The 27,864-nt window shown below is 36.8% G+C and overlaps 1 protein-coding gene and 1 long non-coding RNA gene across 12 annotated transcripts in view; one reads left to right on the top strand and one right to left on the bottom strand.

The window, feature by feature from the left end:
• The window catches only part of LOC102653904, a 192,349-nt gene extending 173,635 nt beyond the window's left edge, over nt 1-18,714 (top strand). The window contains exon 2 of the long non-coding RNA XR_001703297.2: nt 14,596-18,714. This is a non-coding gene — a long non-coding RNA (uncharacterized LOC102653904). The remainder of the gene's footprint in view (nt 1-14,595) is intronic.
• LOC411157 (fat-like cadherin-related tumor suppressor homolog) overlaps nt 1-27,864 on the bottom strand; it is a 511,957-nt gene that overhangs the window by 245,028 nt on the left and 239,065 nt on the right. The window lies entirely within an intron of this gene.

The raw sequence follows: 27,864 nt of genomic DNA, 5'->3' as shown, positions 1-27,864 counted from the left end.
TGGAGAACAAAATTTAAAAAGAGAGAACTTGTCTTATTAATACTATATATTTACTATATATTTTAAAATTACTATATATTTTAAAATTATGTAGAAAGAATTGATGTTTTCATCCAAAATATAAATTTTTTAACGTCGTTAACTCGAAGTTAATTGCGTATCGCGTCTTCGTTGGCTTTCACGTATCGATCTCAATAAAGTTCGGCCAATTGATATCGAAGTTATCGTATTCCAAATCTGCCGACACTCGATCAACGTTTCTCCAATTATAATAATAATTTGCATCACGTGCCGCTTTCCACATCATGCATCCCGCGGGCTACGATTGCGTATCGTGTTGGCAGACTTTAATTATCGATCTCGTGGATTCGATGATCCCGGATATAAGCAAAAGTTGTATCAATTTCTACAAATCCAAAATTATCCGTGTTGGACCATCGTCCACTCGCTTGATAACAGTTCTCGTGTTTGACAGGCCGTCATCCAACTCGGTTTTCGGGTCGAGATTGTCTTTGTTATAGAAAATCCAATAACAACACCATCTAAACCGAGTTTACCTTCTTTCCTTCCCAATTCGAGATTCGAAACTTTTAAAGTTTACATTAGATTGAACATCAAAATTGTAAACTCGTTGTTATTTTTCAAACGAAATATTAGTAGAAAAATTCTTTCTGGAAAAATTTGAGAAAAATACGTTACAACAACAGTACGTATCGTATCCATCTTCCAATTACAATGGAAATAAATAATACGTTGGATGGTCCGTAAGAGGCGCAGATAAATCACTTCAATCTATCTTATACTCGTGAGAATCCTCTCTCCGCCAAGTATCATAAACTTGCCTCTCCTCTCATTCTTATGCAATCCGCAATAATGCAACTGTTTCGCCCGCCTTCGTCTTCGCAAATACCATCCACCGAAAACAAAGGTCTTCTTTATCGAATTAAATTAATATTTATCCTCGTGAAGAAAGATTAGAGGGGAAACGATGATCGAGGGAACGGCCAAGAGTTGCCACCGAGTGAAATCGATATTATCTCGGTGAAAGCGAGAAATGAGATTCTTCGCCATTTAATCAAACCCATCCGCAAAATGCGTATACCGTGGATCGATCGTGGTTAAAGTAATTAATGAAAGCTTTCGATCAACTTTCGCCCTGGTATCGCACTTTGCGATGAATCGTGATTAATTGTTTCGAAGCAAATCGTAATAATATGAAATATTCCTCCGTAACTCTTTATTTATACTGTTTCTTTCGAAAGGATATTAAAAATTCATTCAAGGTATTCATCAATTTTTTAAAAAAGCTAAATGAATCTCAATACATTTCGATTATTTAGCGTATACAAAGTTTGGTATCTCTGAAAATCAATCAAACTTCTGTCACAACTGTCACAATTTAATCAATCCTCCAAAAAACGCAAAAATCTCGTTCAAAAATCTCCTCAACATAGTCTTCTCTCGCTTGATCATAGTTCAGATAATAGAAGAAAAGCTGGCTATTTTTTCTGGAAGGGTGAGAAATGTCCAGGTAAGTACGAGGTGTGAAAAAGCGAGGCGGAGGAAATAACGCGTGGAAGGAAAAAAGAGCAAGCTTCGGCTAATTAGCGATTCTTTAGGCGAGCAAAGCGAGAGGAGGATGGCGACCAACCCCTTTTCATTCGAATGCCACGTTTTGCTTACGATACACAGGCAGATGTAATTAATCTCTCATTCACCGTTGACGCCGTTCTTTTGGAAGAAGAGAAAGGGCTTGGCGAAGTTGTACACATGCTGTGCATGAATACAGTTTCGTAGCGATTACGATGTGATCAATGAAAGGATGACTCGTCTTTTTCTCGCGAGATGGAATCATTGAAGGTGGGATTTTTCGTGGGGGAGAAACGAGACGAAATCAATTTTTGATAACTTTAGAAAGATTGTTTTGCGAAATTTCGGAGGATAGTTTTGAGTTTTGTTAAAAAAGGATAATTTATTATTAGTTTATTATTTATTTTTAAAAGTATCTTTATTTTTCAACATTGTTTCATTTCGTGACAGAACGTGATACTGCTCGGTCTATAAATAAAACGTCTTGGAGAACAATCGTACTTAGGGACGAAAGGGCATTAAACTTCCAGCAATCCTACCAAAAATTTAAAACAGAGCAGCAGAATGGAAAAGAAAAAAAAAACGATAAAAAATAGGAGAGGAAAGAATAAAGAAGAGATCAGATCTTAAAAAGGAGGAAAACGATAAACTTTCAATAAAATTCCATGATTATTCATCAAAATTATTGAAAATTGCAACGATGGAAAAAATAGGAGAGGAAAGGATAAAGAAGAGATCACTTAAGAAGAAGGAAAACAATAAACTTCCAATAAAATTCCATGATTATTCATCGAAATTATTGAAAATTGCAATTGATCCAAAAATATATTTCGAATGCTAACCATCCTGGAAATATACATTATATACTTTCTTTCAACTTATTACAATTCAGTAAGAAGAAATATATCGAGCTTCTCACGCTCCTCAAATTCCTCTAATTTCAAGGCAAAGAATCAAAGATCGATGCTTCTTGTTTGCAAAGGGACGTCAAATTCTAAGCCTTTGCACGATAACGGCGACTTCGACGCTTGGTGAAAGGCTTTATTCAAGCGTGGCTTTTCGAGATAAAGCCACTCTCTATCCCTCTCCCTCTCTCTCTTTCTCTTTCTGTCCACGAGCGCGTAACAAGAAGTCGACCCGGTGTCTCTGAAAGGAGCTCGCACGACAACGCCATTGGATACAATAAGTCGAACAATGCGAGCGAGCGCGATGCTCCCGGGCTAACTTATGCGCGTTGACGTCGCAGCTTACGCAGCTCTATGAATTTTTTTTCAACGCGGATCTGTCGACGAGTACTATGTTCCCGGATGGACGAGTAAATTTTATTCGATTCGATTGAATTTTATTCAACGATTTCGTTCGTTATTTCGATTTATTTATAAGAAGAAATAGCTAGCTTTTCTTCCATTATCTGAACTATGATCAAGAGAGAGTATGTTGAGGAGTAAAAGAGATTTTTAGACGTATATATACAGGGAATGTCAATGTACTTGTAGATATATTGTTTTGTTGTATTAGGTGAATATATGAGGATGATATCACAGGTTGAGGATTATTTAGTTACAAAGGGTTTGAATTTTAGATTAAAATTTTAAATTATCTCCACTTTCTTCCCCTGGCTGATGGATTTATCATGGCGCCAATTAAGTTTTAATACGAACAAGCATTTAAATCATTGCTCACGCGTTATGTACGATTTCAATTATGGCTAACAGCACGTGTCAATTTCCGACGAATTATCAAAATACTCTCTAACGAATCTCACGTTTCTCGTTGAAGCACTCGTTCTATCCTGTCCACGCTTTCTATAAAAATCCCGTTTAAAAAAAAAAAACGACAAAATCCTGCAAATTTCATATCGGCAATCGAAAGTTTCGTATCGTGTCAAAGAGATCTTCATCTCCAACGATTAATCATCGAATCCTAAATTCTTTTTTTAAAGTTCCAAATTTTGCATCATCGATCTTCCATCTAACCAACGCAAAAGTATATTTTCAAATTACTTTCTCGATCATCAAAGATACCCGATCGTCGAAAATACTCAAGCCAAAAAGTAAATTTCAAACTTTTTCCAAATTTCACTCAGTATCTCTCGAAAGTTTCTTCCAATCTCCCCCTCCTTTCGAATCTCTATACATCAGAGTGAGCAGATTTCGAGTTAATTCTCTTCCCCATTATTCGCGCGAGAGATCATTGTTCACTTCTCTGCATTGTCGTCCGCCACAGTGAGTGGTTCATGAAAAGGGTGTAGAATTCCATCCGTGTTTGGGATGAAACCCGTGAATTCGTTTCGATGAGGCGGACTTAATAATAGCACGTCGTCGATACCTCGAAAACTCTCTCCTCGTTGTTTCGATCGACGGATCTCGGCATGGATAATCGGCGAACCGCTCGAAATTGCGATTCGACATTTCCTTTTTCTTTTTCATGAAAAGGAAAGGAAAAAGGGTAGGTGGAAAAATAGACACGGGTATTTTCCGTTTCTATTTTAATTTTGTCACTCGTACGTTTCGCGAAAAAGTACATATACGTATGATAAAGCCCACTCTTCGTCGAGGGGAGGATGAAATTTGAACGCGTAGCCGTAGTGTAAAAATTTCACCACGTTCGTCCGCGAATGCATGGAAAAATTTGACATGGCGCTTTGTACTCGTTTTCTTTCCTTCTTTTTTTCTTTTTTTTTTCGTCATTTCGAATTGTGGATTTTCACGGCAGCTCGCAGAATTGTCTCTCCGCCGAAGGGAATCTATAAGGTGAAATTTTTATATAGAGTTGTTCCATTTTCCCCAATGTTCGTGTAAATAGTATGAAGATTCGTTTAATTAAATAGGGATACAAGAATAGCATGCAAATATTAGATAGATTTAATCAGAAGATAGATCGGAATCAAGTTGCCTAATTTATTAGAATTGAATCGATTCTTTGTGTATACGACGCTTGTTCAAACTTTATTTAAAAATTCTCTTCTTATCTTTAGAGATTTTGATTATTCCATTTTGACTGCGTCAAAATTTCCAGGCAAAAAAGAAAAAGAAACGTATAAAAAATATACCACCAAAGAGACAAAGGAGACCTTTCGAATTTCCACATCCATCCTCGCTTTGCCCAACACAACGCTGCTACAAATCCGTAAGTAATCCGATCCACTTTTACGGTAACCTTTACCGAATCGCAACAACAATAAACCGGTTAAATACTTGGTTAAATCTCGCATTCTCTCCCCGTCGTTCCCATAGAAGGAATCGTGGAAGGGAGGCGGACGGGCACAGAGCCTTTCACGCTCGTTTGCCTTCGGTTCAAGCATCACGCGAAACGAAATCTCGCGATAAATTTGATTTGTCGGCCGATCGTTAATCCACCAGGATCGCCGGTCCGTGTTTACGCGCACACGCGTGCGTGTGCCCACACGTATCCTGAGAGATATCTGTGGCCCCGGATCGAGTACATACTCGCCAATATACTCTTAATCGGATGATCTTTCGGTTCCCGTGCTCGCATTACAACCTGCACGCAAGGTGTGTGTGATGCAATAAGAGAATTCGTAGTCCGTAGTTAACATTGCTGCTTTCGTTAAATGTCGTTAAATGCCGGTAAATGGGAAAATTGATGTTCCCTCTCGCTCGAGTCAAGTTGCAGAAGAGAGAAGAAGAGAAGAGAAGAAGAGAAAGAAAGATTGAAATTTCTTAACGATACAAAGAGCGATAATTTTATTCGAAAATTATTTTTGTAAATATTCGATCGTTGAAAGGGGAGGATTTGTCCGAATTTCGAATTTATATAGATTTTTCTTAAGAAAATATTATTCGACAATTTTTCAATTAACATTCTTTACATATTGTAATGCGTTAAGTTATTGTATGGATGAATTTAAATTTCCTGTTTCAAATTTCCCTTTTTATGAAATTACGATCTTTAAATGGGGAAGAGGATGTAAATGCTTTTCATTACGTTAAATTTTCATCCCAACAGCATTGATCCTAAATCGTGGAGGATTCGATTTTCACCATTTTCTTAACGATAATTTTAATCTTATTCGAAAATTATTTTTGTAAATATTCGATCGTTGAAAGGAGAGGATTTGTCCGAATTTCGAATTTATATAGATTTTTCTTAAGAAAATATTTTTCGACAATTTTTCAACTAACATGCTTTACATACTGTAATGCATTAAGTTATTGCATGGATGAATTTAAATTTCAAGTTTCAAATTTCCCTTTTTGTGAAATTACGGCCTTTAAATGGGGAAGAGGATGTAAATGCTTTTCATTACGTTAAATTTTCATCCCAACAGAATTGATCCTAAATCGTGGAGGATTCGATTTTCACCGTTTAGATAGATGGTGCCTTACGGAATAAGATTTCTCTGCCACGTTAGAGAAACTGTAAATTGGCGAAGTTAAGATAGATACGGATATCGGAAATGGGAAGATATTCACTTCTGTCACTGGTTGCCAGACACATCGATAATCGATAGTAAAGGTAGAAGCCAATGGTAGAATATACCAAATCTTCTTTGAAAAATTTTATGTAAAGGAACATACAGAGAGAGAGAGAGAGAGAGAGAGTATATGTATAATCGAAAACTTTCTCAATTAAAATTTTACAAAATATTAAAAGAATTTTGGAAAATTCTAGATCGATGAATCTTCGTTTTTTCGATGCATATTTTATATGTATAAAAATCGTTCCTTTCTTGGAAAGTTGTAACTCAACAACTTTCTGCGCACAAAAGTCACTGGAAGCGTGAAAGATAAAGGAAAAGGGAAGGAGAAAGAAAGAAAGAATTTGAAAAATGTCTTTGGTACAAGACTAGCTCCAAGATTTATCAGCAAGATTATCTAGCTGATCCATAACTCAGAGGTAAATCTAAGGATGGTGTAAGAAGGAAAAATTTATGTAAGTTCGACTCCAGCTGCAAATAACGAATAATTCAAGTTTCCATTCATACATTCCATTCATATTATTCCATTAAATATGTTATTCTCTAATAAAAAGAAAAAATAAAAAGATAAAAAACCATTAATACATAATTTTTAAACAAATTCTCAAAATCAGAACAAAATTCACTTTATTTCACGAGCCTTTCATCCCCAATTAAAATTTTATAATTCACAAATTTTTTCTTCTTAACACTAATAATTCTTAAACTATCAGGATAAAAATTGCTATTTATTTTAGGAGAATTTTCATCCTCGAACGTTCCATTCCAGAAAATATTCTTAACCTTCGAATCGCGAATTTCGAAGGATTTTAATTCTCGCGGAGGAGGTTGTCGAACCCAAACGGAAGTCGTATCCGGCGCAAGAAATAAGAAATTTCTCAATCGAAGGAAGTTGGGAGACGTATCTAGGACGTATCGGTGGCGTAAGAAAACCGGGCTGGACGAACGTGAAAAACGGCTTGGTTAATGAAACTAAATGAAAGTATCGCAATTTAATGGAAATCGACGAAACGAAGGCAGCTACAGTTTGTATTAAAACTTATGAATAATTCAGGAAATTAGAGGGACACGAGTGTGTCCTTTTTTGCATCTTCAACGGCATTCTATCCCGCCTCGTTTTGAGCTTCGCTGATGAATGAAAACTCACCAGATTTCTTTTTTAATAATAAATCGTTTCAATCTTTTTACAGTCATCGATGATACAATATTTAATCGATGATGAAGATATCGTAACTTCATCTATATCCAATTTCTATTACATTATCTCTCCTTTTTCATAAATTAGACAAAATATAAATACGATGATGAATCATTGTTTATCAAATATGAACTACGAGAAGATATTACGAATATATACAGATCGTCAAGTGTTCTATTATTATATATATATAAAAATAAAATTATATTGCCTGTGATTCATTGTCAGATAAACAACAAAGATACTTCTACAATCTTGGGGTAAGAAAGAAAATCGAAACTCCGATAATCCAATAATAATGAAAAGAGGGAAGAAGAAAGAAAAAGGAAAAAGACGTCGAACGAGAAATTACGAAAGCGTTACCAAGAGTCGGTGTAAAGTATCGACGATATAACGAGTCCCACCCCGGACAAGCGATATATCATGCGTGTAATTATAAGTGCAACAGTGTTATTCGACCAGTTTTTTCAACGGGCATTTTAATTTTGCATTTTAAATTGCTCTGCACACCTGAATCGAGATAGTTTTTAAGGGAGGGGAAGGAGGAATCGACCTCTTCGAAAGAAAGAGAGAGAACGCTTGTCATCGAATTAAGCCTCTCTCTAACGCGAATTAATAATCGATTAGAGATAACGTTAGTTATAAAGAGATACGATAAATCAATATTGGAATAAGGGGAGTGGATCGATGATTTTGCGAATTAATAATAATTCGAGATCTCGTTCTCACTTCGGGAATCGCTTCGAGGAACGTTTTTACACGACAATAAATTATATAATCGTTAACTCGATTGATTGATAAATCTTGACCGCTATAAATAAACTTTAATTAGTAGTTTTGTCAATTATTACTTTACTAGATCTTAAAAATCTTTATTGAATTGGAACAATTGTACGAGCAATTTAATTATAGAGAAATTCACACGAGATTCGTTCATCTCGTTCTTCGAGTATATTACAATAATTTGACAAATATCTCGATTATAATTCTCGATATTTGAAAATGTTTACACGAAATTTCCAAAAAAAAAAAAAAAATAACCCGCGAACACGATAAATATTTGCGCAAAGGACGTGTCGTGCAACGACAACGGTCATCATCAGATTCAGGCCCGAATTCCTGGAAAAAAATAAAATTGAAAATAAAAAAAAAAACTGGGCAAAAAATTCATAGGAATAAAAATTCCAATATCGGCAAACATCACGCGAAAGTATCGATGTCCACGGATTTGAAACCGATCCTTCCATCAACCGAGCGCCGGTGTCCATAATTCATTCGGGATTCATTTCGGCCGAAACGTTTGCACCGAAAACTAAATTGCACCGACACGGGGCGAGGAGAGGAGGGAAGGGAGCGGTAGAACCCTGTTTTGCAAGGAACAGTTTCTCGGGAAGAAACGATTTAAGTGGCACGTCTCGGTGATAAATCATTCCACGCGAGGGGTAAATACGCGATCCTGTCCTTCCCCGAGTCGAATCTCACCTGATCTCGAAGGAAAGGAAGGGAAAAAAAATATATTTCGCTCGAGACAAATTGGTGCCCTCCATTATATCCATTTGTACGCATCGTGCAATACTACTCGATTTTTCGACAAATTTTTATTGTGCCTAATTTTTCAGAGGGCGAATGATTGGCCAATAAGGTCACAATTATATAATATAAAAAAAGAAAATGAATAATAGATTTCGAAAACAACTTTTCCAATAAAAACAAGCTTTTGATAAAGAAATCAATCAATCACTTTTCGAGATTATTAATTTGATCGAGTTAAATACAATAATTAAATGCAATAATTTCTCGATTCTTTAATCTCGCTTCATTCGTTGGATCGAGAAACGAGGGAAAGGGCTTGAATCGAAGGAAGAAAAAGAAAAAGAAAAGGAAAAGAAAAATAGAGGTTAGAGGCGAAATGTCATCAATTCCGTTGACTGAATTACGCGCCATTTAAACCGAGCTTCGTACACGAGATTTGCATACCACGCGACTGTGGTGCGCAAACTGCTGGCAAGAAAATCGAGAGGGGCCCGACACGATAGGCCTATCAGAAACTTATGCTCATGGACACGTGAATGGTAACATGCGCTTTTAGTCGTCGCATTTACGTTATCGGCTCGTGGTGCACTCGTCGTTTTTCTTTCTCTCTCTCTTTCTTTTTTTTTTTCGATCCTTTCGAGAGAATAGAGGGAGGGTGGAAGGGGCTCCTTCTCTTTCTCTCTCTCTCTAGGAGTAAACCTTTGGAGCAAAGTGACGAGCGAAAGTTGGTCTCGAGTTTTTAGTGCCTCGTTTATTGGTATTTTTTTTTTCTTTTTTTTTTTATATTGGACAACACGTATTCAACGATTCTGAGATTTTTTTTTAGCGACCCTTTCGAGAAAATTAATATCTTGTAAATTGTACCGGGGGTACTATTTTTGAACTGGGTTTAAATAATTATTGGGTTTAGCACAATTATTGGAATGTATTTTTTAACTTCGAGTCTCTTTACGATCACACTTGACAAAGTTAATTAAAGCGAAATATAAAAAGGACCGTTCATTTTTACAATTTCAATATAATTTTCTACCACTTTACTCGGTTCCCGTTAAAATTATAAAAGTCATTAAAGTTACCGTACATTCTAAGAATTTTAATGGGAGATATATAAATCCACTAGAAGAAGTAACAGGAAATATTACATACAAATATTACACGGGCAATTATACGTTTACCGTCCATTATTACTTTTCGTATAATAAATTTATTATAATTATCTTATTTCGCGGTAACTATCATACCCGGCCAATATAATATACAACCGAAATCAATTTATGAAAGCAAAGATAAGACCGGATTGAATTAACTTTCTCCCCGAGACACGTCATTCCGTGTATTAACTTCGTAATTCCCTCGCATAAAACCCTACCTAGAGAGAAATTACATAAAGCTCAAAAGTTTTCCCCCCATTTCTGTGTATATAAACTTTCAAACGCCGCTTAACGCTAATAATATCTCAAAGATCCATTACATAAAATTACCCATTTCTCAACGATATATTTATATTACTATATACCTCTTTCGTCGGTTAAAATTTACACCGAACTGGCTCCACTCGCTCGTTACTTAACAACCTCGTGTAATAATCAATGCTCCGTTTTCACGTAACACGCGTTTATTTATATTATACATTCCTATTCGAGAACACGCGGCGAGAGGGAGATAAATAAAAGGTGAACAGAGAAAACTCTTTCTCCCTTCGAATAGAACGCAAGACACCCGACGACAATTCCTCCCCCCTCCCGTAAATAGACGCGTTGTAAACGCGCCACGGAAACGAGAGAGTGACTTGTGAAACGTGGCATCGTTTAAAAGTGTGACGGGAATCGAGATAACGGGGGAACAAACTTCATCGTACATCACGGCCGGCCCATTTATCAGCGCGATTTACATAAACTGATGGCGGTTCGCGACCAGGAGGATTTTAATTAAAACGATGATGCCCCTTAATTTCGCCCGGGCTAAGTGCATATCCACCGCGTGGTGGTCCGGTACGCGCTTCCATAACTTCCCGTGCTTCGTTACGCCTACGTTAAACGGTGGTAAAATCAACAACTATCAGTGACAAAATCGCCCTGGGAGTTGTATTATTGAGGCGTGAGTTGGAAACGTTATAATAACGAGGATGATGGAACATCGAGCGGGTGGAAAGTGACGTAATTTCGTGAAATGAATGTTTTTCAAATTGTAACGAGGCACGACGAATGGACAAGCAATTTATATTTTGCGTGAAAGAATATTGCAGATATAAGTTCGGTAAATTAAGATCCTTACGAGAGAAATTCTTCCATAAATGAATCTATCTATCATCTACATTAAAACTCGCGATTAAACTCTATTAAAAATTAGAAAAAGTTTAAACCGCTATAACTTCGAAGATAATAATCCCCGGTCGATGGATGAAAGATCATAGGAAGCGTTAAACTTTGCTCTTTGAAACGCCTTTTTATTTACCCCGATACGACTTCCGGTTCCCGAGATATCATCGTGCAAAGAAAAGAGAATTTTTAATCGTTCGCCTCGAATCCGATCGAATTCTATTAAAATTGGAAAAACTTTGAATCGCTCCAATTCCGGGAACAGCGACTTCCGGTCAACGAGTGAGCGATCGTTAGAAGCGCGGGATCTTGCTCTTTGAAACGCTTTTTCGTTCATCCCGATACGACTTCCGGTTGCCGAGATATCGTCGTGCAAAGAAAAGGGTAATTTTTAGTTCGTTTACTATCTCCGTGCTCGTCGCTTACTCGGACCTCTCGCTCGCACCTCGTCTCCCCGACCTATCCCAAACTCCAGACAAGCGACAGACGCGTTTCTTGGAAAAAAACGTAGTACGCATTTCCAAGAAAAATAAAGGTCGCGCTCCCATTCACAAACTCTGCGCCGTTTTAATACTTTGAGTCTTTATATCTTGGCAACGGATCGAGATATCGGGATGAAACAAAAAAAGACTTTTAGGGTATGATTTTCTTTATATTCTAAATAGGTTTTGATGATAAAATTTTTAGTTTCTTTTCGTGTTTTTTTTTATATAAAAATTCAAAGCTTTGTGATTTCATATAATTGTAATTTAAATTTATTTAATTTCCCGTTTTTATTATTATATATCGCATTATTATCGTAAATAAAAAACGAAATTTAAAAGAAAAATCCGAAAGTAATGGCGGAAGGCAGAAATCGAGTGCTCGAAATTCGTCTGTAGAAAATGGAAGAAACGCTTTCCTTGCTCTCTATAAATCAACCTTTTGTTTTCACCTTTTGAATTTTGGACGGTCGTTGGAAGATAAATTAAACTCTGGACAATGTCTCTCGTCTCTCTGTTTCCCTCGCGATTTCGTAAAAGCATAATACACGATGGATTAGAAATGTCGAGTTAATCTCAATTTATGTCGTTCATTGCATCCATAAACTTTTGATCCAATCATCAATATATATATAAAATATATAAAATTGAAACTGTATATCGTTACGAAATAAAGATGTTTAATGCACTTTTGCGATATATTAAATGCAAGCTTCGTTGCTTTTACTATGCTTCGTTGCTTTGTAACTTTATCACAAGTGCTGCAACGTTAAAGTATACAATAGTACCGCGTTAATTACACGCTTCACAAATTTCGCGTATTTAACAGAAGTTGGATCGAATAAAAGGTAGAGAAAGAGAGAGAGAGAGAGAGAAGTAGTAACGAGAAATAAAATTGTAGAAAGAAGTTGTACACAAATTTTTACTCGTGAAATTCTGAATAAAATAATAATTGTTCTCCTACGATTAAAAAAAAGAAAAAAAAAATATAAATTTTCTCTATCTTTAAACCTTCTTCACTTTTCCATTTCTCTAATTTCTTCATTATTCGTAAGCAAACCTTGTCAATCCTCCTCGATGTTTGAAATAATTCTCGCAATATTATATTAATTCCCTCGAATTCTCACAAACGTCCAGAATTACAGAGCATTGTAACCGCAATCAGCTTATATATACAATCCCCATAATTTCATCTGTGACAATTCTCTGACAATTTCGTATCCACCACGTGCACGCATTATCCTTATTATCAACCATCCCCAGAAAAATGGCAGTCCGACCGTGCACAGTTGACGAGGTCATCGTGGAGGAAAACGATGTTTAGCGTACAATCTGCGGTCAACCAGCGGCTCACCTACTCCATTTCGTCCACTGTTTATCACTGTTGCTCCCCGTACACGTTTCTTCGTGTTTTTCCTCGAGTTTTTTCGCGTCGACGATAATTTCGCGGTGGGATTTTATTCACAGCCGTACGTGCGCTATTCCGGTGAGAAAATAATATTTGCTCGACTCTTGGAAAGGCCAATGATCTTGATCTATGTACATTAATATTCACATCTATATATATATATATATAAAATTTCATCGTATCTTTTCTTCTTCACTTTTTAAATCAGTTTCATATATATCCAGAAATAAATTTTAAATATTAAAAATTCAAAATATTTTCGTTGGAGACTTCCTGAAACGTACATTGATCAAACATATTTCATCAATCTATGTATCTTCTATAATCTTTTCAAGGAGATACAACGCAAGCGTGAAGATATTTCAAATATTTCACAGATCGATACAATTATCAGAAAATAACAAGTTTTTATTTTTCAATTTCGTAATCTTAAAAAATTAACAATTTCGTTATTATTCGTTTCTTTAATTTGCTTGCAAATTATCCAATGCGATGAAATCACGCTTTGTGACACGGCTCATATTGGATATTTCACAGCGAACGTGGACTCGGCAGGAATTCGTATCGACGGATGGAATGTCGCCAATGGGCTTTCCAACTCCATCGCCACCCGAAATCCTCCACTTCCGGCGAATCCGGAACCACGATAGTCTTCTCGATACGATTCGGTCGCCTCGTTTTATCATTTTACCCCGATTTATCCTCCATCGAACGATTTTGACAATTCATGTTGCGTGAAACACGTAGTGGAACATATTGCGTTTCGATTATCTGTTTACCGAACATTCGGTCGGTAAATCGAGAGGGAAGAGAATTTTCCTCTTTTTTCTTTTGAACGTGGATTGGAAATCTACTAGAATCTATTTTGATAAAGTATTAAATATTCGTCATTTAATCGACGAAAGTTTTGAAGGTTTGTTAAACTTTTTGTTTATGCGACGATGTTTTAAATTAACATTCGTATTCAAAATTGAAACGATAATTGAAAAATATTTGAATATTATAAGAGACATGTATACTAAGAATTGAAATATTTCTAATGATGCTCCTTTTTTTAGAATACGATCGGCAAAGTTCAGCATAGTAAAATATTCAAACGGTTTCCTTCGAAGGAGGACGAAATAAAAACTCGATGGAAAACTTTAAAGGAAGAACGGTTACCGTGAAAATGTCCGGTATTAGAAAACTTTTCGAGCTTCGAAATCGATTTAGAAGAATTTAGAAACATCGTTGCCATCGTGTTTACCATTATCATTCCTTCTATTTGTATTCCTTCCATGGATGGAATTGCATCACAATTTTTCAAAAATATCGAAGTTCTTCTTCAACATATAAACAAAATTTCTATACATTCTATATTAAACGCTTACACGATTTCTTTTCTTTTTTTCTTTTCTATTCCAATAATATAATCAAATATAATCAAAAATTCTCTCGAGAGAAAACAATCCTAACCAAAATCTCGGATTTCAGGTTCAAGTTTTCATTACTCATTTTCGACCAGCTTAAATCACGGATTGAAACGCGTTTCTCGAAACGATTTATTCCAACGATCCCCCACCCTTAATTACCAAAGAGTGTCAGAACGCTCCTAAACTAAACTGCAATTACTCGCTTTGACGCAGGTCTCCTGACAAGCCATCTTTCTAATTCCACGGTGGTCCGTTCCTTTGGGATTTCGTCGCAAGTTTGGCAAACAGGACATTGTGCTTGGACGACGATCACGCTAAGGAGGGAGCTGTTACCGAACCGAACGACACGAATGTCCCTCTCTATTCTTCAGAGGAAGTTTAAGGTGGTGGAGGCGAGATGGATGGAGACCAAAGGCAAGATGGAGGAGGAGGAGGATTGATCTTCACGGTTAAAGTATCTCTCGATGGAGCAGTTCGTCATAGCTCGTCGACGGCCACGTTACGTAAAGCCGATAAGCGAGAACCTGGACGCCTTCTCCCCTGCGGGATCCTGATCATTCTTAGTGGAGGAAGCGGCGCATGCTGCGGAAGGAAGGCGAAAGTGGAGAAGTGGCGATGCTTGTAGGGCATTAACGGATTGAAGAGCGGCTGGCAAACTCGAGTGAAATTGAAAGAAAATAGGACGGTGGTATCGATTTCGTTTTCGCCCCTTTCACGTGTTCCGGATTTTCTCTATATTTTTATCTCAAAAAAAGAAAAAGAGAGAAAAGAGATTGATCGATTGATTGATTGATAATTTGAAATTTCGTGGCGAGAAAGATCATTGTACAGATTATTATTATCGAAAGGGATGTAGGATTGAAAGAAAGATAATATATTTACATTGTTTGCATTGCTTTTATATAAACATTTTCTTAAATTGCAAGTTTCTTTTAAATTCATAAAAAGGGATATAAAATTGGAAGAAAATAAGGTATATTATACACGCTTTTGTATAAACACTTTCTTAAATTTACCTTCGAATCTCGAGTTTGAGAATCTTCAAAATAATTTCAATTTTTCAAAGATTGCACGATGCATGTTCAATATACGATTCAAAAACGTGGAATCAAGGAAGGAAAAGTAGAATTCGTAGCCTGGAACCATCCAATTCAACCATCACCGTCATAGTTCCTCCACTTTTATTCCCAAAGGGAGATCCCCTTCTTTCGTTTCCATTTAACTCGCGACAAGTTAACCCGCTGCCGAACAAATGATCGATGACACATCGAAACTGCATCCCGTATCAGCATGCGTGTGGATAAATGGATACGAAGAATGGAGGAGGAAGGAGAGGAAAGATAGGGCCGCTTGGACGAGATTGGATAGAAGTTTGGAAATTCCATCGAAAGTTTCGACGATAGATGCATCATAGGCGGATTGTTTACGGACAGTGGGCGAAACAAGGGGCACGAATTTTCCATAAAGCGCCGTAAATCGGGAAAGGGGCAAGTTTTCGATACTCTCCCCCCTCGGGAGAAGAATCCAATCCCGTTCTTCCTCGTGGTTCGAACAAATCACGTTTGGATATTTCGACGTGCGCGCCGAATATTTTCCATCCGAACATCCTTCTTTTTTCTTCTTCCTCGCGCATGATGTGTATTCCGACGCGCCTCGCTCTTTCCTTTTCGTCATAATCCCATACGAATGTAAAATTTAACGTTTGAAATTTTTTATTAAGTACTTTCTTGTACTTCGAGAATTGGAAATCGTTCGTGGATTTCAATTTTTCTCGACGAGTGGATTTTCGTATCAACGGATATAATGATCGAAAATGCTTCAGAAAAACAAGTTGTAGTAAAAATATGAAAGCTAGATAGTTCGTTGTTGATATCATCGAAATGTAACGATAAGATTGAATTCGATCTGCTCGTTCTAGTCTGGTGTCAAGTTTGCGCTCGTAACGACATTGGAAATAATATAAACTTCTTCTCCATGTAATAAACCGTGATAATTGTTTCCTATATTTCTCCACAACATTCTTTTCTACTCACAGAACACATCCTGTATACGTGGAATGGAAACACTGGATTGTCAACAAAAGAAATTTCATCGATCGAAAGACTATCACGCAATAAACGTCAAAATTTTATACTGAGACGTTTAACGGTTCGAGTATAATCAGATTCAAAATGATGAACAGTAAACAACGTATGGTATATATATATATATATAGAGGCGGAACAGGATCGAGATAAAGAGGGCAACGGTGACGAGGGTTGAGAAACGAACAGGCGGAGAGAAAGAAGCGATGTACCGGGTGTAAATTCATTCATGGAAAAAAAGCCAGGCAGACAGAAAGGACAGAGAGAGAGAGAAAGAGAAAGAGGGAGAGGTGCATGCACGCTTGGGCCATGGACGTCCGCCCACGGTTCCTCGCTCGCCATTCACGAGTGGCGGAGTGGCGTGAATGAAAACGCGCTTGCGTAGGTCCGAGTGCGTGCGTGTGCACGTGTCGTCAAGCGTTCGAACACGCGCGCCGATGCACGTATTCGAAAGCCTCTCCACGCTTGCTTTCGATTTCGAGCCCGAGAAAGGAATAATGGAATGCGCCGTGCCGAGTTTCTTCTTCCTCTTGTTCCAAGTTTCGAGTCGGGAGGGAGGGGGAAATTTATTGGAATGTTGCTCCTTTTTATCGCTTGTTTATCGATTTTCGATTTGTTCGTTTTTTTTTTTTTATTTAATTATTGGAAAGAAACTTGTACTTGTACGATACAAATCCTTTCTTCCCCAAAAAAATTCATTCCTTGATCGATCCATGGGACGAATATATAGTCAGAATTATTTTCAAAACACTTTTCAATCTATAGCCTTCACAGTAAAATCTTCTTCCATTCGATTCACCTTCTCTCAAACTTTTAATTTTCTCCTTCGACTCAAAAATTCTCGAATCAACAACAAACACAAATCATCTCCAAACTGTCCGTAAGAAAAACTTTTCCTCTTCGTACGAGCTTATGAAAAAATTTCCAAATCGACGAAACAAGCACGCTGCAACATCGAACACATCTTCGCCACTTCCAACGCAAAACCATCCCCCACGAGATGTCCCCTGATCCAGATAAACAAGCAAAAACATACACACACATACACACGCGTCGAGAATCACGCAACACGATTCGGTTTCTCCGCTCATTGTTCGAGTTCCCGGTTTCCGTGGAACGGGTTTTCGTGCGTAAAAAAAAAAAAGAGAGAAAAAAGGGGGAAAAAGAGAAAGAGAGAAAAAAAGAGAGACGAAGAGAGGCCTGGACAAGCAACGACACGACAGCGAGATATTTGCATATCCGCTGTCAACTCTCGTCACGCTGGCGAGCAATAAGCGGCAAGGTCATTCACACTGGCGCGCCGTTTGTTCAATGAGCTCCCTCCCTCCCCTCTTCCTCTCCTCTTCCACTCGTTTAATCCTACGCTGTCAGCTGTCGAAGACGCGTGCTCCTTTTACCGAAGAAGAATCGTCATTGTTTCCACCGCCACGGTGGTGTAACGGCCTGCGCCAGAGAATTCGTTTCGCATTGTTCAATGCCCAATCACGTGACGATGATTTTGCCGCCGGTTTCACGCCTGGTTTAACGTGAATGTCCCGCGTTTTTATTACGGCGCGTAATACGCGGGAGGGGGGAGGGCGAGGAAAAGGAAGAGGAGGAGGAGGAGGAGGAGGTGGTGGAGGATAGGAGGGCGAAAAATGGTAATTGCGCTTGTGAATGAGAGTCGAAGAGAAAGAGAGAGAGAGAGAGAGAGGGGGAAGGGAGAGTTATTGGCTTCGGCCTTAGCGAGCGGAGATGCACGCGAGAAACACGTTTCTTCGGTGGAGGAAGCTTTTGACGGAATTTTCTTTCTCCTTTTTTTCTTTCTTTCATCGACGAGAGAAATATTCCTCGAGGATTCTCCCTTTTAGTTCTCCTTTACGCGTGATTGAGATTTGGATTTTTGAAACGTGATGATGCGAATCCTATATATTGTAGGAGACTGGAGAAATAATCGGGGATGAACAAAAATTCGTATGATATTAATTCGATCTCTGATATGTTATTCTTAACATTCAGTAGAAAAGTAATTGTAATTTCGATCGTAACGTAACTCTTTATTTTTTCGTTCGTACAGCACGAAACAACACGGTTAAACAACAACTGCAACAGTTCACAGTTATGATAAGAACGACTCGGTTAGGCTTCGCTCGCCATCGAGGCGGGAAAAAAGAAAAAAAAAATGAAATTAAATAAAGTTCTAGCTTTAGCATTGTATTTGGAAAAAAGCAATATATTTTATACACCACGTTTAAAAAAAAAAAAAAAACGTATATTTTTCAAAGGCAAGGAGGAAAAATATAAGAAGAAGGATAAAATTGCTCGTTAAAAAAGACAAAAGACAAAAGAGCCGCGCATAATAGAAGCGAAAAAAGAATGCGATTTTCATCACTCCATCAACATGTCCGAGAACAAAAATACAAAAAGGCAAAATATCTAAATCGCCTAGAGCGATAATGCATGTTATTGCGCAACAAATACCTACGAATCCATCTCTCTCTCTCTCTCTTTCTCTCTCTGTTTTCTGCGCCAAGTATTTCTGGCAATATCAATCGCGCCAATCGTCGCGAAACGAGGTGGAATCGGTCGTGGATAAAATATTCCACGGGAAGAAGCAACACGTAGGCCGCAACGTTTACTGTTATCTGATCTTTAACCCCTTTCGACTCGAAGCGACGATACGTGTCTCCCTCCCTCCTTCCTCCCCCTTCCCTCCCTCCTTTAAAAGTCGAGACAGCTCTGCCATCCAGTTTAAAACCGAGCCTGTATCAGAGGGTCAGACTTAAAAAAGCCACAGACTCGCCTGTTGAAAAATCTGGTCGTTTTTCGTGGAAATACGAAATCGAGGTCGTGGAAATGTGTAATTTTCTTCGTAGGAATGGTAAACCAAAGCTCTACTGGCGGGGAATCAAGAGTTTCGAGACTTTTCTTGCTTGTCAACGATTCGTGAAACAGTTTCTGCGAATCTAGTGCCAGCGAGCCATGATTTCGAGAAAAAGAGAGAGAAAGAGGAAGAAATTCATCGATTCTGTATACTTTACTATACTTTTTCCATATATTATTATTATTCTTGTCCAATTTTTTTATTTTATTTATTTTACTCAAGGAAGGAGAATAAAATTTTCCAAGGTAGAAATTAAAAAATAAGAGAGATTATGGGTGGAGAAATAATTATTCTCGATTTTATTTCAATAATATCGCCATCTTCTTTTCCTTCTATTTCTCAACTGCCAATTAAGAACGAGCGATTGACTTGTAAATCCTGCTCCAAGCAATTCCATTGTTAAATAATAGAAATACAGCGCAATACGTCGATTTTCCTCGTCGTTTTTCGCGTGTCCTTCCTCTCTCGTTCGACAATGAATACGAGCCGAGTTTTCACGGAGTATCCCCCGTAAATAAAAGGTAAAAGGAGGAGCGAGTTGGGGGAAAAAATATATACGACCGGTCCCAAGTTCGTTTAACGGTGCCGAGAACTTCTTCTTTCTCCTCTTCTCGCTTCCGCTCTCTTTCTCTCTCTCTTTTTTCTTTTTCTTTAACCACTCGTGCACGCTCGTGTCCACCTCTCCCCCTGTATTTTGTTGGAAAGGAAAGGAAAGGAATCTGACTAATTTCCGCCCGATTCCCCGTTTAATCGCGATCTGATTTATAAGATCCGTATCGATGCGAGATTCTGATTCCAAGATTTGCTTTCCAAGCCCGTGGAACGAGAAATTCGTGTAAAAAAAAATTTATGGCGCGAGTCGATGATGATGGATTATTCGTTTCTCTCTTCGAGTTCGATTTTTTAAAAATTCGTATCGTATTTTTACAGATTGAAAAAATGGGGATGAAATCGTTGTAAATTTAATTATACGATTTTATTATTAACAGAATCGAATATTTTGTGTTATTTATTTTTTTCGAGAGAGAGAAATAAAGAAGAAAGTAGAGGATGGCCAAGGTTAAATATTGGATCCATTTATTTCCTTTCTTCTTCGAAATGTATTCCAAGAAAAATAATGAACCCTAATTTTAACTCTGGTTAACAATGGACCAAGAGACGTGGTATTATTTCACTTTTGGACGATGATTCTTACGCTGCTCAATTATTCAAACTTTTTAAACTCTCTTCCTCCCTTCTTACAATCGACCTTGACCTAAGCGGAAACTCTTTGGATTATTAAACAGTTTCCAGTTCAAGTACTACAAATATTCTAAAAAAAAAGAAAAAAAGAAAAGATTGTATAATAAAATGTATTCATTCAAAATTTAAGAATAGAACGGGATATTATTAAGCGACGGAAAGGAAAAATTTTTCTAATAATATTAGAATTTATTAACAAACTGACCATGATGACGCATAAACGCATAATACAATTCAAAACCATTTATATGCGCATAAATTCTCTCTCTCTCTCTCTCTCTCTCTGGAACAATTTGAACGCTTAGAAAAATGAACGCGTTCCATGATATACGTGTACATGCACATAACACGTATTTCCAAGCAGATATTTAAACGCTGATGAAAGGATAAATGCTAGGTGCAACGAAGATTGATCAACTCGATAGCTTCCTTGGCCAACCGATCGCGTAGGTTTCGCTCGAAATTTATGGGCCACCGATATAAGCCGTGGCGTTGCTAAACTTTAGAAAGGGAGATCGAGGGTACGAGATATTCGCGAATGAGTGATTTTCCTGGGCAGGTGATTTGTCCGCGGTTATCCCCCGTGAAAATACGGAGGGGAGGAGGAGGAGGAAGTAAGAAAAGTCGTTTGCGACTTTCATGGCAAAAATTCATTTCGATAGAATGAAAGAGAATCGCTTGATTTCCTTGGATTGTACATCATTCGCTGAGAAAAGGATATTTTAGAGGAGTATTAATTTTGGAGAAGAAAAAAATCCATCCAGTTGTATTTATTTATATACAAAATGGAAGGAAGACCTTTCAACGTACATTATTCGCAGAAAATATTTTGGGGATGTAAATTTAAAAAAAGAAAAAAAAGCAGTCTGGATCATTGTGGGAGAATTGTGGAACGTTGTATTTGTAACAAAGTGGAAAAAAGACCCTTCAACATACATTATTCGCAGAAAAAGAGAATATTTCAGGAGTATAAATTTTAAAGGGAACTTTAAAAAAAAAAAAAACCAGTGAAGTCTGGATCATTATGGGAGAATTGTGGAACGTTGTATTTATAACAAAATGGAAAGAAGATTCATTTTAGGAATATAAATTTGTGAGAGAATTGTGGAACGTTGTATTTATAACAAAGTGGAAAGAAGACCGTTAATTTTATTATTCGCGAGAAGGGGGAGAGAATATTCGAGGAGTGTAAATTTTGAAGAAGAAAAAAAAAAAATCAGTTTGTGTCTGGATCACTGTGACAAAATTGTGGAACGTTGTATTTATAACAAAGTGGAAAGAATACCATTAATTTTACTATTCGCGAGAAGGGGGAGAATATTGGAGGAGTATAAATTTTGGGGAAAAAATTGTGGATCATTGTGAAAAGTGTTAAGGCGATACGTGATATAGTGGTGAGTCACGTTAAGTGGAACGTGTTAAATGGACAGAAATCGAACCTCTTAACGAATGAATACCTTCTCGTAAATCTAATGTCAACCTCTACACCTTTATACAACGGAAGTTTACGATTGGTATACGTGACTGTGGTGAGATCTGACCGATTCGTCATACTTGACCTATTTGAGCGTGTAAGTAAGTGGCCTTTCTTGAAAGCTCTTTAAGAGGTACATATTTACGCTATAATCAAAATATGTTCGGCCAAATTCGGGAGAAACGATCCGTAATTACGCAATCCTTAAAATTCTTAAAACCCTTTTCCTTTTTATCGCTCTCTGATAAATATACCGTTGTGCATTTAAAATGAAATTAAATCCTTCCTAAAATGAAGAAGAAGAAGAAGAAGAAGAAATATATATATATATCTATAATTATTTATGACGAAAATACGATGAGATTCGAGGTTAACAACGAATAAAATTTCGAAATATAATATTTCTTTTTTAAGAAGAGACGAAACGAAAATTACAAATCATCATCAGGCAATCTCAACAACAACGATTCTCAAATCGTCGAATTAAAAAATTTCTCCTTTTTATTCTTATATCATCGTCCTGAAGTTTTACGATTCGACCCCACGAGACCATCATTAATACAAAATGACGCGTCCCATTGCATCCGTCATCGCTATAAAAGACGCAAAAAGAGGAGGAGGAAGAAGAAGAGGAAGAAAAATAATAGAGAGGAGAATGGTCCACGTCGAGGATGGAACGAGGAACGATTTGAGCCCAGGGGTTATTATCTGGGTCGACGTGGGGGGAGGGGGTGTATTCCATTACACGTTGAGGAAGTTTATTTGCGTCGACGGGGCGCATTTTTCAACAGGACGACCCAGGACGTGGGCCAGCCAGATCCTCCACTCTATTCCGCCGGACAATGGTGTCACGTTGCACAGTTTTCGTGCTCGTCGACCTGGTTTATTTTTTTTTCTCGTCCGGGGCCATTCGATCGTGCCGCGCGTGTCCCACAGCCTCCCCTTCCTGGAGCCCCTCCCTATTATGTCGTGGAAAATCAACGGGCCAAGAATGATCCGTAACGAAACACAGACGAAACAACGTCGCGCTTTTATTTTTGAACGAATAGAATTGATTTCTGCGATCCCATTTTTGACGGAGTTGAAAATTCTGACTTCGAAGAGAATTGGAGGAATTGAATTTATTTATATAGTAAGATAAAGTTGAGTGAAAGAAAAAATGAATTTGTGAAATGAAATGAAAGAAAAAGAAAGTTGAAATATATAAATCATGGGTTTTGATGAAAATTTATCATTTTTATATGGACACGTGTGGAATGTGATGTTAAAGTTAATCGAGATCAAATTATTAATTTCACGATTTAGAGAATTTTAATGATCGATCGTTAATCGATAATTCAGTGACTAATTTTAACCATTAATTTGTTATAGTATGATCCATTCTACTAATCGTAAATTTAATTATCGATCTAATTTATTAATAATCTAATATTTGAATTATAATCGTCAATTATTAATTGATATCGTCCAATATATATATATGTATATAAATTCGCCATCCATTCCATAATTAAATTCACAAATTCAATCTCATTGAAATGAAGAAACGAAGACGTAGAAAAAAAGAAAAAACCTTCCCTCCATTCAGGAAGCGAAAAACCCTTTCCATCGATTCGAAAACAAACAACAGCCTACGTACATTTTCACATTTATCGAAAATGTGATCAAATATCAGCGAGCAAGAATTAACGTAATGCAAACAGAGAGAGAGGGAGGGAGAAAAAAAGAAGAACGATGGAAAACATCGACCCTAATTGATCGAAGATATAATTGCATTTTACAATGGAATTAAGACTGGTTAATGCAATAATGCGAAACAACGGTGCTCCGCTCTGCGCAGCAAATCAAACAGAATAATTTTGGGAACCCGTGCACCTGACACATCCCGCCCAATGTTATTTCCTTTTTTTTTTTTTTTTTTTTTACATCGATCGAAACGAAATTCGTTCACGCGACGACGATAGGGAAAATCGTGCGAGGCTTTCCTCGATCCCACCGCCGCCCTTCCATTTTAAAACATTTACGAACTGCGTGCTCGCGTTCCAATGGAAATGAATACCGAGCCCCGTTTTACACCACCAATTGCTCTTTTATCCCCCTCTCTCCTCCCTTTGGTGTCGTCATTCGAGTTTAATGCATTCGGCCCAACGTGAAATTCACTCGATTTCACTTCGAAATGCTGCGCGATTTTCTCGCGCCGCTCTTTGTAACTGGAGGGAGGGAAGGGAGGGAGAAATAGATTCGCAAATTGGTGGTATGACGTGTTACTATGGCGAGATTTAAAGCGTTCGCAAAAACGAGGGAAGGGGATTGAGATTAAAAAAAAAGAAAAAATTGATTTTTTGAAAGTCTCGTGGATATAAATAATTTTTCCCCTCTGGAATTTTGTTACCTCATAACAGGAGGTTGGAGAAATTAACTTTTGTGAATCAAAATCGAATTTTTATAAAACATCATATTCTTTCTACTACGAATTTTTAAACTCACCCCGAGTTGAACGAATGCAAACGAAGTAATAATAATCCTCGATCGATGTGACAATCGTGTATTAAAGAAAACAATTGGTTCGACTCCTTCGGAATGGAATTCGAGAACATTTCCAAACAGTATCGTGGAAAAATATTTTGAAACTTGATCGATCGGCCCTTCCTCGAAAACTTTGACAACCATTTGCACGTTTATCGAGCACAGTTGATGATATTTTTCACAATGGTCCCGGCGGCAACACAGTTTGCATAGACTCGTCAGTCAAGCGGTGGCCGAAGGCGTCAAAAGTTTCGCGCTTTCACCGCCGTGTAAAATTTATCATGGAACACGGATTTCTCCGTGAAAACTGCGCAGCGTCGCCTTTTCTTCGTTGGCGAGAGAGAGAGAAAGAAAGGAAAAGAAAAATTCACGTGCGATATTCTATGATTCTTCTACGGATGGAAATGAACCATGTTCCGATGGATAAAAAATTTTGAAAAGATGAACGTGTATATATTTTCACTACTTGATAGATCTTGAGTTCGCAGTTCTTGGTCAAGAAAGAATATTTGAAATTCTCTATCTGGGTCACTCGTGCTACGAAATTTAATTAAAGATCAAGAGGATGAAGAAGAATTTTAATTAGATTTGTTAAATTATGGATATATTTTAAAATTTATATTTTTTATCGAAATGGAAAGTTGCTTCAATTATTTTAGATGAATATTTTATGATATCATGCATTTGATTTATATTTTTACGTGAAAAAAAAAAGAGATATGGATATTGTAAATAAGTATTAAAATATACATTACAATGTTTCAAATATTTCTTACGAAAAATCTAATTAATTTCTAATTAATTAAAAGCTTCGAAACTTGTTATGCAACATTAATGTTTAAAAAGGAAGCTCGAAATATTTTTTCATCGTCGATGCTTCATCAATATTCATACGTAATAAGCAAAGCAGGAAGAAAATGAAACGCTTCGAAACAAAACATCTTTACGTATTCTATATACACGAATTTTAAAAATTCAATGATCGTTGCAACAATTAACAATTAAATTTCCGAGAATAAAATATTAATTCCAAAAACAAAAAATAAATTGTGAGAGAATAAAAGAATCGATTTAACAAGAAATCAAACATGTTAATATTAATCTTACATATCTCGAATATTGATTTCCACTCTCTCCAAATCTGATCCTAATCAAACGAGCTAAAGACGGTTAATTTCGACATCGGTGGGACGTGACACCGCAGTCAAGGCTTATTTATAGAGTCACCCCATGACACGAGAAGGCCTCGTGTACATCGTTTATCGAGTAAGGAGATTCATCAACGTCCACATCGACTCGATCGATCGCGCATTACCAACATCGTTCGTTCTATCTCTCTCACCTTATCGGCCTTTCGTAACGCTTTCTGCCATGAAAAAAGACACGTACACACGTACACACACACATATACGAGCTCTGCAAGTAACGAGTTCGGGAGAAGTACATACCAACGAGCAAGGGGTGAGAGGACAAATCCGACGGAGCTTTTTCCACTCTGCGAGTGATTAAAGGGTACGAGAGGGATAGATAGAATAGCGTGGAGTGTGATGAAGCATATATATACCGGGCCGAATGAAACTAAATTTCGAGAGAAGATGACCGACCAAAGTGTTTACCGCGATTAAATGTGAATCGAAGGAAAATGATTATAATGTTCTTGTGAAATTGTAGTGTAATTATAGGGTTGATTGTTCGAATGTTCAATTTTTACTATTTTCTTTACAATTTTTTTAAAAATAAGATTAATTCTCTTGCGAGCAATATTGAGAATGAATAAATTATAAATATCGAAAGTGTTTATCACGATTGAATTACGTGAATCGAAAGAAAATGATTATAGTGTTCAATTATAATATTCTTGTGAAATTATAGTGTAGTTATAGATGAGTCAATTGTAAATGTTTAAATGATTCAAATTTAAAACCATTGAAAGTAAAAATTTTCTCTTTCCTATTTTTTTAAAAATATTCTAATTAATTAAAGCTCTTGTGAGGATTAAGGATGAATAAATTATAAATATCAAAAGTAATTTTATCAAAGCGTTCATCACGATTATATGAATCGATTATGAAAAGAAAATGATTATAATATTCGATTAGTCTTCTTATAAAAATTATAGTGTAATTATAGATGAGTCGATTGTAAATATTCAAATGACAATTCAAAACTATTAGTATAGAAAATAAAAATTTTCTATTTTTATTATTTTCTTTACAATTTTTTTAAAAATAAACAAGATCAAGATTAAGATTAATCCTCAGGAATATTGAGGATGAATAAATTATAAATATCGAAAGTAATTTTACCAAAATATTTATTATTAAATTACGTGAATCAAAGAAAATAATTATACTGTTCAATTATAATATTCTTGTGAAATTATAGAATCGATTATAAATGTCCAAATGACAATTCAAAACTATTAGCATCGAAAATAAAAATTGTCTATTTTTATTATTTTCTTTACAATTTTTTTAAAAATAAGCAATCAAGATTAAGATTAATCCTCAGGAATATTGAGAATGAATATAAATTACAAATATCGAAAGTAGTTTTATTATCTAATATTTCACGCTGAGCAAACGTTAACATGTTGCTCGCGAAAACAATAATTGTATTATTAGTGTAGCACAATAAGCATAATGCCAATCGAATGCCCTTTCAACGATTGTTTCCCCCGCAGAACGGAGAGCAGGATTTGCAATAGGTCGACGAAACGTCGACGTACGATCGACAATGGTGGTTGGACTACCGTGTGGTAAACGAATTTAATTACCAGCCTTTCGATGACGTCACGTCGTTTAAATTATTTCACCGAGGCAAATGGAACGGCTTCGTGATCCTGTTCAACGATTAGCCCTGGTTGATTGGCCGAGGATTCGCGATCCCACGAACGTGATCGTGAAACATCGGGGAAAAGAATGGTGGGTGGAGAGAGATGAATCATTCGTATTTTATATATAGAAAGGTAATTAAAGGGGTTAGTTTCGTGATTCCCATTCGATTTCCATGAGAATTCTACGATGTGCCTTTTAGTTAGGCTACTTGGTTGTGGAATAACACCGACGTAGAGAGAAGAATATAATTTGAAATTTGAAAGTGTGTACATTTCGATATAAGCGCGTGGGATGAATTAAAGTGGACGAGGAAGTGGAAAAGAAGGATTTCAGCAACAGGTGTTACATTTGTCTAACTCTTGTCAAACAATAATATACCCCCTCTCTTTTGCGTGCACGTTTACTTAAATAAACGAGAAACTTCAATTTCGTCAAGGAAATGTAACTCTTTAAATT

Source organism: Apis mellifera, linkage group LG6 (assembly GCF_003254395.2).
Source record: "Apis mellifera strain DH4 linkage group LG6, Amel_HAv3.1, whole genome shotgun sequence".
In the NCBI taxonomy this organism is placed as follows: domain Eukaryota; kingdom Metazoa; phylum Arthropoda; class Insecta; order Hymenoptera; family Apidae; genus Apis; species Apis mellifera.
Note: the sequence above shows the minus strand (reverse complement) of the source record. Positions and strands in the feature narration are given on the sequence as shown.